The sequence below is a fragment of the Lagopus muta genome, chromosome 1 (assembly GCF_023343835.1).
Source record: "Lagopus muta isolate bLagMut1 chromosome 1, bLagMut1 primary, whole genome shotgun sequence".
Taxonomy (NCBI): Eukaryota; Metazoa; Chordata; class Aves; order Galliformes; family Phasianidae; genus Lagopus; species Lagopus muta.
Window position 1 is genome coordinate 29,725,906 of NC_064433.1, and position 14,039 is coordinate 29,739,944.

The 14,039-nt window shown below is 38.3% G+C and overlaps 1 protein-coding gene across 4 annotated transcripts in view; it reads left to right on the top strand.

The window, feature by feature from the left end:
• The window catches only part of TMEM117 (transmembrane protein 117), a 193,852-nt gene that overhangs the window by 53,825 nt on the left and 125,988 nt on the right, over positions 1-14,039 (top strand). The window contains exon 1 of one of the 4 annotated variants that reach the window (XM_048929249.1): positions 3,237-3,320. The exons of the other annotated variants lie outside the window; for them this stretch is intronic. The gene's annotated coding sequence lies outside the window, so the exon portion shown is untranslated. Of the gene's footprint in view, positions 1-3,236; positions 3,321-14,039 lie in introns of those variants that run through there. 4 annotated transcript variants of the gene reach the window in all.

The window sequence follows — 14,039 nt, forward strand, 5'->3', positions numbered from 1 at the left end:
CAGGTCCCATGTGAAAACTTACAATGAATGCATTTTAAAGTTACAGTGACAGTACAACCTCAAAAACTGCCAGCAATCATTTTATTGCGATATATTCATATATGTTGATTTTTGACATGCTTGTATACATGCCAATGTAAATGTTCTGTGAAGATGACTGACAGTATTATGCGCTCCATTTAGTGGCCCAGTCTTTTACTTAGTGAGCTGGCATTCTTTCACAGACAAAATGTAAATAGTTCTGCTTATTCTGTAGAACACATAGAAAACCTGATGCTCCTGAGAGGCAGTGTTCCAGTATCATTAGCAATGTGTAAGATTCAGCAGCATGTTTCTGAATACACAGGTACACATTGCTAATGATACTGGAACATGTGTATTCAGTGTATTCAGAAACATGCTGCTGAATCTCAAGGGTTTCCTGTGCAGGAATAGAATACAGGAAAACAGGAGACTCTAGCTCCATGCATGTAATATAAAAGACAGTTAAGAAAAATTTCACAGCAATGCATGAACATAGTGCCTATTTTTTTATTATTATTATTTGATTGTTTCAGAAAGTCAGGAATCTTTTTTTTTTTGCGTGATACTTTTCCTAGTAAACAGTACACCAGTTCTAGAACCAAGGCATGTGAGAAGCATCTCTCTTTTTACTGGCATAAATTCTACTGGTTCACATCAGGTATGACTCCTAAACTTTAAAAGCCAGGGCATTTCAAAGGTTAATTGTTTTAATAGTTAAGCATCATTTCTGCTTTGTGTTGTTTAATTTAATCTTTCCACCATTTAGTGCTGTTACTCACATTTTGGCTAGATTAAAGAGCTCTCTACTATCAATAATCTCCCATGTAGGTACTTGTGTGGTGTAATCAAATTCCCTCTTAATCTTCACTTTGATCAGATAGACACATTCTTAGGACTGTCATTGCAAGGCAGGATTTACAGTCCTCTGATTACTCAGTAATTCCTGTATCTTTCCTTCTTTCTAGTGTTTTCCATCAGAGCATCTGGGCCCAAAACAGCATTCTGAAAATATGTATGCTGTCCAAAAATGCCTCCAAACCTAGGAGGAGTACTGTCCTCACATTCTGGAGAGGCAGTTCTCTGTGTATATTCTCAGGGATGTTGTTATCTGTTAATCTGAACAGAGACATCGTGTTTTGTTGCTGTAATGATGCTTATGTTATGCTTTCTCACATGATATCCCTTGTTTTACAGATTAGCACTAATTTATTGACATTAGAATGATGACTGAAGACACGTAATTGTGCCTATGATTTGCTATATATCACTGTATTATATATATATACTATATATATAATATATATATATATACACTATATAATATATGATATATACACTATATTATATATATCACTGTATCTGTAGTTTTATTACCAGTCAACTTCTAATATTTTCAGCTCAGTGACAATTGACGAGTTGAGTGACACTGATCTGTAGGACCGTAGGACGAACAACTACAGGATTGCATTTTATAATCTGGATGAACGCACTGACTATTCTTTAATAGCATTCTGACAAGATGGTAGTTTGGAAGAACTCTTCTGTTGCTTCTTCACATGCTCTATATGTTTGAAAGATGGCCTCTAGCTAGTGGGGTTTAAAATCAGAATTTTGAGGGTTACTATCTGAGGTCTGTCTGCAATGAAAAGTCTTATTTTTCAGCGGTTAATGGTAATGGTTGTAGTGAAGAGTTTGTCAGCCATTTCAAAGTGTGGATCTCCTTTCATTTGTTAAAAAGTTTACTCCGATATTATGTACTAAGTATTTCTTAAATGCCACCTAACACTCAATGTCCTTTCAGGTGGTTTGTGAGGGATGCTGACTTTCTCATGACCTCAAAAACTCACCCTTCCCCTTACTGGAAACAGTGGAGCTGCACAGGTTTTTATCAAGTGAGGATCTAGCCTAGTTTACATAATAAATTTTGAATTCACTGATGAGGCTGACAATCAGATGGTTTGAAGTCAACCTTTTAAATAAAAAATGTGTATCTTTGGAAATAACTGTCTCTGCTTTATCCTTCTTCCTCCCACAATCTCCAAAAATACTGTTTGCTCTTCCAGAGCAGATGAAGTTTCACAGAACATTTAAAGCAAGCAGAGCCATCCTCTCCTGGACGCTGCAGTGATGAAGACACCTTTTTCAGATTTTCAGATTCAGAGCAGCATGCTCCCATTCTCTAACTTCTTTTCTCCCAGTCTGTTTTCACAAGCTGACATACTCTTACTGCAAAGACTGTTTTCTGACCCAAAGAGTTGCTAAATTGTCTTCGAACACATAGTTGTGTTTGGCACCTTGCAGTGCAGGGATCAAGTTCTACATGATGCCAAACCACACTCACAGTGACAACTCAGTGATTTTGCTGCTACTGTGGCAAAGGAGAATTATAGTGGGAATGTTGTGTTTCTTTCAGTGGAACATCAATGACTGCTGAAGACCACAGGCATAAAATTTTTGTCTTTTAATGGTGTTTTCTTCTTGCTACCATCTGTGAAAATTTGAATCTTTAAACATTTGTCTTATGCGTTTGTGTGTGGGAGGTGTGATATGTTGAGTTTAATAAATGAGTCTTGTTTACAGTATATCGGAATTGATGATAATTTGGACACTATGCATCTGTTCTGGAAAACGTCTAGCATACTTATTTTATAATCGTGTGTGATTATGTTTATACTTGATTTCTCCTGCACAATGAACCACAATTAAAATTTAATTTGTAATCCTTCAATAATACAGTATGAAGCTTCTGTCAATTAATTGGAAGTAATTAATTAATTAGATGGAAATGAAAGTACCTCAGAAATAATGAGCATAGAGAGCAGGACAATGAAAACATCTGTGGGAGACGGACAAGCATAGTTCAAGTCTCCATGCCATAGATTAGTAGTATTAGTAATTCATTTGCAACAAAAATACGCATTTGTAGCTGCTTTTTTTTAAACCTGGTTGTTGTTTATGGTTTTCATTTCATTGTTTGTTTTTTTTTCTGGACTGCAGATCTGCAGATCACAAAGCAAGGCAGAGTAGATCAGTTTGAAATTACTGCACACTGACTCAAGATGGAGGGGTGTATGGGAACTGTTGAGTCACAGCCTGAACCACTGATTGATCACCTGAGGCAAGGACTGGGTCAGCTGTGGGAGCACAGGTGAAGGCAATTCACCTGTGTTACCGCAAGCCTGGCTCCACCCCTCCTAGACCCCATGTAATGGCTGACTACCACTAGGGAAGGATCTCTTTCTGGAGATCCTTCCTTTTTGGAGTTTTCTATCATGAGCCTGGATCCTCAGAAACAGGTAAGTGTTTCTTCTTTTTCACCATGGTAATGTTTCCGACCGTAACACCTGTAAAGTGCTATCCTAGTGGTGCTACTCTTCCAACTGTACAAGGAGATTTAAGTTCTTTCTCAAATACTTCAGTAACGCAGGGCTTCATCTCAGATGGATTCACGTGGATTAAATCTAGCTAATTTCTTAAATGCAGAAATGATGGACTTCTCATGGTCTAAGTTCTTTTCTAAGGCCTCCTCTGAGCCAGCAGTTATATACTAGTATTCTTGCTGTCAGTACTGCAGTAAAAAGGATCTTGTATCGTGTATCATCTACACATCTTCCTCATGAGCATCTTAATTAATTGGTGTGGTAAGCTTGGTCTGGCCCGTATTAACCACAGTTGACACAAAAGCACTCTGGTTAGTGTCACCTTTTTGTGGGGAAAAAGGGTGACAAGAACTATATATATATAGTATATATAGTATATATATATATATGTAGGATTCAGGATGCTCTGTCCTTCGCACCCTTTTTATATATAGGGGTGTGCAAAGGAGTTACTTTAGTGCCACTACAGCAGAGTATGAGGTGGGAGTTGAGCTGGAAGTTGGGATCTCAGCAGCATGCGACCTTTCTTTACACTGAACCCATATTGGTTTCTGTATTCCTCACCACTGGGAAGGCACTTTATGCCCGGGATCTCAACTATCACTGTTCTGTAAAAGCAGTCTTTTACACAAAGACAAAACACAAACTTTGTGTTTTGGACATGCAGATGCTTTGTGAAGCTGCATAGAGCAGTATTTGATCAGGTTAAGAGAAAGCTGTGGTTTTGTTCTATCTCAGGATAAGTGGGGAAGCACATTGCTTCCAGGCTACTTGAGTGGCTGTAATAATTTCCACAATTTCTCTGAAGTTTTGGTCACTAAAATGAGACATCGGGGAAAATTGTGACCCTGTGGATAAAAGACAGTAGAGGAGAAGTGTGGGCTAAGCTGAGATAACTGAATTTTGATTCCTGGATGCTCACTGTATGTGTATTTTATGAAAGTGCATTTTACTTAATAGATGCCAAAGTTATGATTGCCTAATGGGTATTGTATACCAAAGGCATTTACAAATTGAGAGGGATGGTCTTGTGCTGCTGATCTTTTTGCAAAAAATAGTTCTTCAGAAGAGAGAGTTGCTGGTGAAATCTGCTGCTGTTAAAATATGCATAATGGTGCCATGGAATGTTAAAATTTTTTGGAGCTGCCCACCAACAAACAGTGGTTAGTTGCTCTGTGAGGTTTTCCAAAGTGTCCTTGTGCTAATTTATATTGCACCAGGAAGAGCATAATAAACTAGTTTTCAGTGTTGTTGCCAGAATATAGATAAATAAAACACTGTTGTTTACTATAGGAACTAGCAGTAACAAAAAGCTGCAGTAATAATACTCCTTTTCCAGACCAGTTTAAACCTATATAAATCTGGATGTAACACACGAGCATATTTTTTGTTTCTTCTTGTGACCTGCAGATATTTATGGTCTTGCGGAAGTTTGAAATGACTGTAATGCATGGTAGCGATTGTTGGTTCTAACTTACAGCAATGTGTGGTGGCCAGACATCTAAGAAGGAAGCATGGGAGTGAGAATAGATGGAATGCTTATCCTTATCCTGGGCTCGCTGCAAAACTCCAGCGGAGGGATCTCCAGAAGAGGTCCTTTTCCACTGGTAGCCAGTTCTTAAATGGGTCCAGGAGAGGTGCAGCCTGGCTCCACCTCTTCCGGCAGCACAGGTGGATTGCCTTCACTTGTGCTCCCATGGCTGACTCATGGCTCGCCTCAGGTGATCAATCAGAGGTTAAGGCCATGACTCAGCAGTTCCAATACGGGGAATGGAATGGATAATACTCTGTTTTCATGACTGTTTTGTATTTGGGTCCTGTATGTGTCTTCTACCACTGTCCACTTTCTTTCCTCTGAAGTGTTCCACTTTGGCTTCAAAAATGGCCCATATGTAATGGAGCCAATAAACAGAAGTGGAGGCGTCTTTTTGAGGTGGAAAAAAAAGATGAAACAAAACAAAAAAACAGAAAGAAGAAAAAGATACTGAAAGGGTAAAGGCCATCTTGAATGAATGGCATTGTTTGTCTGGGCTTCTCACGAGCTGAAACTTCAGTTTGCAGCGAAGGCAGAATGGCATGAGGAAATGCAAATGAAATGGGATTTCTTTTCTGAGACAAATAAAAGAAAAATAAATTTAAAAAAAGCATTGAAAGAACCACTCTATGTAGATGCTTTCCTAAATTAACAATCACCTTTTGCCCTCTCTCTCTCTCGTATGTTTGCATGCAGAAAACTCCTTTAGAATTCCTTCTTGCTCCTTGTGTACCAGCATGGCAGCTTAGCTGGTGCCAGGCACCTCGCAGAAGTAACTTTCTCCTTGCTGCCATTGAAGGGACTTTTGTAACACTCATAGAGCAGTGAAGTGGAACCAAGAGAATGTTTTGTTGGCGTTTTCAGTATTCAATTATTATTTCATCACAACTAAAGCAGCATTATTCTATCTGCTTTTGATTGAAAACAGTGCTTCAAAGAATATTTTGTACATATACAAAATTATATATATATATATATATATATATATATATATATATATATATATATCTGCACTAGGAAGAGGATAGTCATTGTAAGGTACAACTGTCCTTCGCACTGTTCTTAGAAAAAGGATGCTCTCTATGTTAAAAATTGGAACACATGCAGTTTGTGATGTGACTTCATGGAACTGGATAATTTTAAGGAGTAATTATACAGGAGAAAAAAAAGTATTTAGCTCTTTACAGCAAGCATTTCAAATTAATCAGGCATTTATAGTTGTAAATACAGTATGATGTTGTGATTGATATTGAATGCTTGCAAGTGTTTTGACAGGTACAAACATGGGAGTAACTGCCATTAGTCATACAGACTGTGTAAGAACATTCAAAGTCCGTATCCATATATTAACTGTTACTTCTGTAAGTATGAGAATACAATTTTAATAGTTTAACCTTTCAAATACTGAGGACAGGCTTTTTGTAGGTGCAGATAACATCAGGAAACTGTTCTGCTGTTGGAAGATACAGGAAAGCATACCTGCTAAAATTGGAAACAACTGGAAAATTGGGATCAAGCCCCTAGAGTAATTCAATAGGAGACCAGTCTTCATTTATCTGTATACTTAATTGTGAAGTCAGACTTCAAAGAGCTGTCAGACCTGCTGTATAGATGATATGTGTAATCTATCAGTGATCTCAAGCAGATACTTTTTACCTACTAGCCATTAACTACAGAGTGTAGATATCCTTACCATGAAACATTATTGCAAGTTCCTAGTGAGATAACAAATAGAAAGTACCTGCTGTACTCAGCAGGAGCAAAGGCTTAATATTCTTAACCTGCTGCAAGCCATGCAAACAGTTCATTAACACAGTTGCTTATGAGGCATGTCGGTATTTTATTCTTTATGAAGCTTTCTACTGTCAGCAGCTCTACACATAGACATTTATGTAAATAAAATTGTGGGAAAGATCTTTGGTTTACCTTTTCTGAAGTGCTCCCAAGTGCCCAGTTACATTTGATGTTAGGTTTGATTTTGTTCTTTCTCTTTGGATGGAGCAACCAAGAGCAGCCATTTATTGGAACTTTAAAAATATATTTTCTCAAACATAAATTATTTTGTGTCATCAGAGTGAATTTAGAATTGACAGAAATGTAAGCAACGATCTGAACTGTGCTGGCTTAAAAAAATAATAATAATTTGTCATATTCTGATGTAGAGTTTGATTAAAACTGCGCCTTTGTGCTAGTTTCCATGGAACAAACTTCTTTCATGGTTTTTTCTGTAGCTTTAAGATTCATTTGAAATGCCATCTGTTAAATTGCTAAGCTCTGTTCAGTGGTTTAGTGAGAAGAAATATCTGTCTAATAGGAATAAAAGTAAATTATTTCTGTTTATGTTTGTAACCTTGAGATGTTAGTGGGAATGTCAGCCCTTCTGGTTTTGGCATTTTGAGCAAGGTAAGTAATTCCTGCAGCATAATCTTATTTATCTCTTGTCAGCTCCAGGTGGCTCCTTGGTCTTTATCTGGGATATTTATTCTTAACAGAATTATTTCTACCTCAGCTGGGCACATCTGCAGTGTCAGCATCTCCTGATTCACACTCTAGTGCTGTAATCCACAATCTATACAGACAACATGAGCGTAGGCATAAGGAGAAATAATAGAAAACCAGGAGAGCTGGTTGACAGAACTAAGCAAGTAAATTAGAAGTGGAGAATGCGAGTCAGAGAGGAAATGTGAGTAAGGGAATCAATTTCCCCTATGCTTAAATATTAATACTGGACAGAAATTTGTTTATAGTGAAAATCACTATAATGTCCTATAAAAATAAGGGGAATAAAAATGCAGTAAAGTATCTGCTCTTTTTAGGTCTGTCAAATAAGCTCAAAAATACATATGCTTAGTTCTGAATCATAAGGAATTATCACAAGTTACTCACACCCTTAAGTAATTAGCTGATGGGGAGAAAATGAAATGGGCAGTAGGCACAAATTAGTAGATTTTTCATTTATTTATTTTTTTTAATCAATTTGAAGTATTGTTTGAGCCTTCTGTTATATGCTAATGCTAGATTTTGGTGAAATCATTCCGTATATAATCTAACAGCCAGGTAGTATACACTGCTATGACCATCTGTCTCAGTCTGAGATTCTTATTCTATTTTCTTTCTGCATAATCACAAGCATTAATCTATCTTAATGAAATTAGTTAAATGTTGAAGGGCAGGGTTAGTTCATTAGTGCAATCCAGTAACAGCTCACACCTAGTTACAGCACTTTGTGCTGCAGCATGTTGTGCAGAGTTCCAGAACTATAGATATGTTATTAATCTTCTTTTTGGTCTTAATTTTGACTGGTAAAACTAACATGTGGCCATACTTCAATTAATAAATGGAAAGTATATTTGTGTATCAATGAATAATGTGCAGTTTCTTGGCTGACACGCCTGAAGGCTGTGTTGCCATTCAGCAAGACCTGGATAGGCTGGAGAGCTGGGCAAAAAAAAACCGGATGAGGTTTAACAAAAGCAAGTGTAGAGTCTTGCATCTGGGGAGGAATAATTCCATGCACCAGTACAGGTTGGGGGATGAGCTGCTGGAGGGGAGCTCTGTGGAAAGGGACCTCGGTGTCCTGGTGGATGACAGGTTGGCCATGAGCCAGCAGTGTGCCCTCGTGGCCAAAAAGGCCAATGGCTTACTGGGGTGCATTAAAAAGAGCGTGGCCAGCAGGTCAAAGGAGGTGATCCTCCCCCTCTACTCTGCCCTGGTAAGGCCTCATCTGGAGTACTGCGTCCAGTTCTGGGCTCCCCAGTACAAAAAAGACAGGGATCTCTTGGAAAGAGTCCAGTGGAGGGCCACAAAGATGGTGAAGGGCCTGGAGCATCTCCCCTATGAGGAAAGGCTGAGTGAACTGGGTCTGTTCAGCCTTGAGAAAAGGAGACTGAGAGGGGACCTGATCCAGGTCTATAAATATCTAAGGTGTGGGGGGCAGAATGGTGAGGCCAGACTGTTTTCAGTGGTGAGTGGAGACAGGACAAGGGGAAACGGCTGGAAACTGCAGCATAGGAAGTTCTGCACAAATGTGCGCAAGAACTTCTTTACAGTGAGGTGACGGAGCACTGGAACAGGCTGCCCAGGGAGGTGGTGGAGTCTCCTTCTCTGGAGATGTTCAAGACCTGCCTGGATGCCTACCTGTGCTACCTGCTGTAGGGAACCTGCAATAGATAGGGAACCCCTACAATTCTGTGATTCTGTGATTCTGTTTGAAACTGGTAATTTCAAATGGAACTGCAGCCATACCTAACAATGTATTTAACATCTCCGTGTTAGCAATGAATCAAACCAGGAACTTGTTCACACTGATCTCTTGCATACTGTTAGTAGTTTACTTAATGAATTCATTCTGAAAGGAGTTGCTGAAAACTTGTGATAAACTTACATGCACTTATGTTCTGAGTTCTACAATATTTTTTTTTTTTTTTTTTAACTTGGTGAGATTCAGAAGGTTTGGAATCTGACGGATGTGGTGAAAGCTTTTACAATTAGACCTGTGTATTTAGAAGCCTATATTTATCCTTACCCTTTTGTTTGAATTGGCTTTCCTGGTTATTTGGAGGCCATGTGACCCTGAAAATGTAAAGAATCCACTTGAAGGAGTACCAGCTGTGGTGAGACCATGACTTGCTTAAATTTGTGAATGTGAGGAGTCATGCTGCTTTCGTTAGCTGCATTTCTGATCTGGTAGTTGGAACTTTTAGTTTTGTTTCTCTTTTTTTTTTTTTTTCCAAGTGAATCTCCATAAGGAAATCCCGAGATGAATATGTGATGCTATATTCTACCTCGTTACAATTAATTACATCTAAGTACAGATTAGTTCTGATTCAGTATGTTCCTAACATGATTACATTTTGCAACTTTGTCTTACCTTTATTTTTTAATTATTTGTGTCAGGAGTTATCCAGTTTCCTGATTGCAGTTCAGACATCTATCAAAGCAAATAAATATACGCTGCTTTCCTTGGTCACATTATTTTACGGGAAGTGCTGTGTGCACTACACAAAAAGTAGAGAACTAGGCCTGCAATGCTTGTAGCTTTATAGTAGTCCTATCTTAAATCTTTCTGGTTGCTTGTGTATTCTATTTTGTTTCTATTCAGTTTTGCCGTGTGCAAGTTGAAAACACTGCATCATCTAAACCATCTGAAAAACAGCTGCTGTGTAGAAACTGATACAAGATCACTCTTTCCCCAGAACTATGTTATGTAATTTCCAAAGAACTTCATTTTTCCAGGATGTTCTGGCTCAGTGCAATATTCTCATAGCAATATTCTATGACACCAAGCTGGGAGGTGGTGTTGATCTGCCTGAGGGCAGGGAGGCCCTACAGAGGGATTTAGGCAGGCTGGACCACTGGGCTGAGGTGAATGGGATGAGGTTCAACAAGGCCAAGTGCTGGGTCCTGCACTTTGAGCACAACAACCCCGTGCAGCATTACAGCCCATCCAGTGAGTGGCTGGGTGATTGTGAAGAAGAAAGGGGTTTGGCCTCTTCTCCCGGGCAACAAACAGGACCTGGGGAAATGGCCGCAAGTTGTATCAGAGCAGGTTTAGGTTAGATATGATGAGAAAGTTTTTCTCTTGGAGAGTGGTCAGGCACTGGAATGGCTGCCCAGGGAGGTGGTGGAGTCGCCATCCCTGGCAGTGTTCAAGAGGCATCTGGATGAGGAGCTGCGAGATGTGGTTTAGTGCTTGTGGTAGCAGTGGTAATGGGAGGACAGTTGGACTAGATGATCTTGTAGGTCCTTTCCAACCTTGTGATTCTATGAGTCTATGCTTAGTTTAAGTGCATTTTCTCTAACTTCAGAAACATTAATGTATGTGAAGGTAACTGTTCTGCTGTACCACACCAAAGCAGCCAGCATGCAGCAAAACTTATTTCCAAAATCAGAAGGTTACTTTAGTACATCATTACTAGTAAAATACTTATGTTCTCCTGTTCTCTGGCAGCCCTGTGAACCTAGGGGCCACTTGTGTGTCTAATGCTTTACATGCTGCTTCTTGCACTTCAACGTATGTCATTAAACCCATTTGCATCATTTTGTCCAAATACTTGTTCTTAACTGTATCACTGAGTCCTTTAAATTGATTGTTCTAAAAAAGCATCTTAAGCTTTGAACTTATTTCTTTGATTATATTTATTTGAAGCTACTAGTCTGAGCATCTAGAATTATTGACTATTAACTGTTTGACAATAAATGCTTCCCAATGGGACCCATTTCAAGGCTGGCTTAAATGTGAGATACAAGCTTTCTTATTGCTTATACACAGAAATCCCTAATCTCGTCAAGCAGGTTATTTTAGGGAAGCCTTATAGATTAGTTGCATGATGCCTTGCAATTTCATTAATGAAATCCTGTCGGAAGAAGTTGATGAATAACATATTGATATTTTACACTTATTTTATGGCAGTGTAATGCAGTTGTTCAATAACAGATTGCCCAAACCATTTTCAGTATTGTTGCTGTGAAGTCGTAACTGGTGGAGTTACTGTTACTCAGTCTTTCAAAGAAACTTGGCTGTTGCAGTTCTAAGAGCACAGGAACTGTGTGATTTCTGTGCAAGACTGGCTTTAGCAAACTTGTGTTTTCATTGAGAAATATTCATTTTGGTACATAACAGCATTTCTGTGAAGAATGCTATGGCAAAAACCCGTCTGGATTATATTAACCAGGAGTGAATTAAAATGCCTTCATGCCAAGGTGCATCATTTCCGTATCTGTATATCTATATATACGCATTTTTATTTTTTAATGGAATTTAATATTTAGAATTGTGAAAGGAAGCAAGTTCAATATATATAGTCAACGTCATTAAAGGCTGTCAAAAATAAGACAGGAGGGGCGCAAGGGGCAATCACTTGGGTAAATATTCAGAAGTGCAGCTGCCCAGTTTTTGTTATAACTTTGCAAACCCAACTTTAGCACAGATTTTTATTAAAGTTACAGTGGGATGCTTCTTTATATTACTAGTTACTCTTAAAAAGTTAAGAAGTAAAGAATTAGGTTTCGGGACACAAGATAATAAACAGCAGATTTCAACTGTGCTTCTTTCTAGAACCTGCACATCTACAAAGGAAGAAGTCAAAGCATTGAAAGCAGTGATGCTGTCTACCTAGTGTTTGCATTTGCTGTTTGATGAATCTATTTTATTTTACTTATTCTTTTTTTTTTAATCATAGTTGAGCTTCTTGGCCAGTCTAAAGAACTTGATTCTAGGCAGTTCCTCTCCAATCAAAAGTTGAATTCTTCTCAGCATTAAGAAGGAGCTGTGCCAACCCAAAGCAAGACAGTTTTACCTGGAACTAGTGGTGTATTGGTGACCTGTTGGGGTGAACGTTTTGCCCTCACCTGCAGGGCCATGTTTCTTTTCTTGACTGAAATGGCAGTTTGATCTGAAAAATTAATTTGTTATGCTAACATCGTTTGGTTTTGGTCTGTTATTCCAGCACTGACCTTTAAGGAGTTCTATCACTTTTTTCCCCCAACTTTCATATTTGAAGTTCTTGACCTCCATTGTTCTCTGATGACAGAAAGGAGAGGGACATCTACATTGTCTCTCTTGAAAGCAACTCTTTGTGGTAACGTTTGTTAGGCATATACGTATATTGAATTGGTGAATGTATTACGAAAGAGGTTGCATCTCAGGTTGTCCCTTAATCCAGGGAAGTCAGGTGGCTTTGTAATATCTTCACCCAAATTACCATAGAGCTTTTCAGACCTCAGAAATTTTGTTGGGGTCAAGATCATCTTAAACAGTCTATTTTTGTTGTTGTTGTTGTTGTCGTCTTTGAAAGCAAAAGTCTTCAAAGAAAGTGGGCAAAACTGAAAGAGAGAAATGCTTCACTTTCTTCAAAGATATACGGAAAGTGTAGGCAACAGTGTTTTCCTTCATCCTGTAGGAAAGAAGCTGCCAGTTCTAGTAACCAAAAACCACAAATGCTCCTTCCTCTGATGAAACAAAATTAATCCATATAATTACCCAAAACAAAAAAAATTGAGGAGGACTTTATTCTTCTTATGAATAGTATTAATGAATTCTTATGTCTCAGGGATCTATCCTTTGCTTATGCTCAGCTCTTATCTCTGTTACAGACGTACGAGTGCTTGTATGGGTATATGCACTGTAACTGAAAAAACACGTAGATGGTTTCAGCAGAATCAGCTCATTTGAAAATGACTGCTTGTACCAGCAGAATACTCCTACTGCTTCACTACTGGTAGAACAATGCTAGCTTTTATTTTGTGAATGGCAAGTGTAGTGTTAGTTATAATAGTCAATTTCACATGATTTTTTAAAATGATGACCAGATGAGCTAGTATTAGAACTTGATATGCAAGAAGGCATTACTTAGCTGGAGTAAGGGGACGTAAATATAGTATCTTAGAGATTCCATGTGAAAACTCATGAGTGGGGAGGGAAAAAAAAATCCTTGAGAATGACTCAAAGTAGAAGCACAAGCTTTGTGGTCTGAGACTTGTTTTATGCAGGAATAATCCAGGAGAAGCTTGAAGAGAGACTTCGGATATGGAGATGGAAAATAAGACTTCTGGTAATAGCACAGTGTTTAGTTCGGCGTGGTGTTAGAAGACGCAGTATCTTAACACAGAATCTAGACAAATTCTACTCAGAGTAGAAATAAAATGCAGGCATTTTTATGTTAGATAAGACTGGATTATTGTATATTATAACTTATGACGTTTAAACCTGTGATTTCACAACTTATTACTATGATCGTCACGTTATTTTTAATTGAAAATGAAATATTCTAGTTAAAACATTGTATACAAATAATTGAAAAATTGAGATGTGAATGAACAGCGTAAAGATATGGACAAAAATATGTAAGTTGCATCTTTGAGGAAGCAGTAATCAGAGCCATAAAATCATACTACAAAGCTCAAGGTGAACAGCCATTCCTTTTTCTCCAGCTACAAACCTTAACAGCTACGAGTAGTTTCACTCCATTAAGCAAAGACTGATGAACGAGACCAGAGGCCACACAAAGTCTGAAATTACAAATGTATAAGATTTTCTTTCTTTTAATATCACTTCTTTTTGGTGCTTGCCATGTTAGCATTTCATGACTTTAACTCAAGTA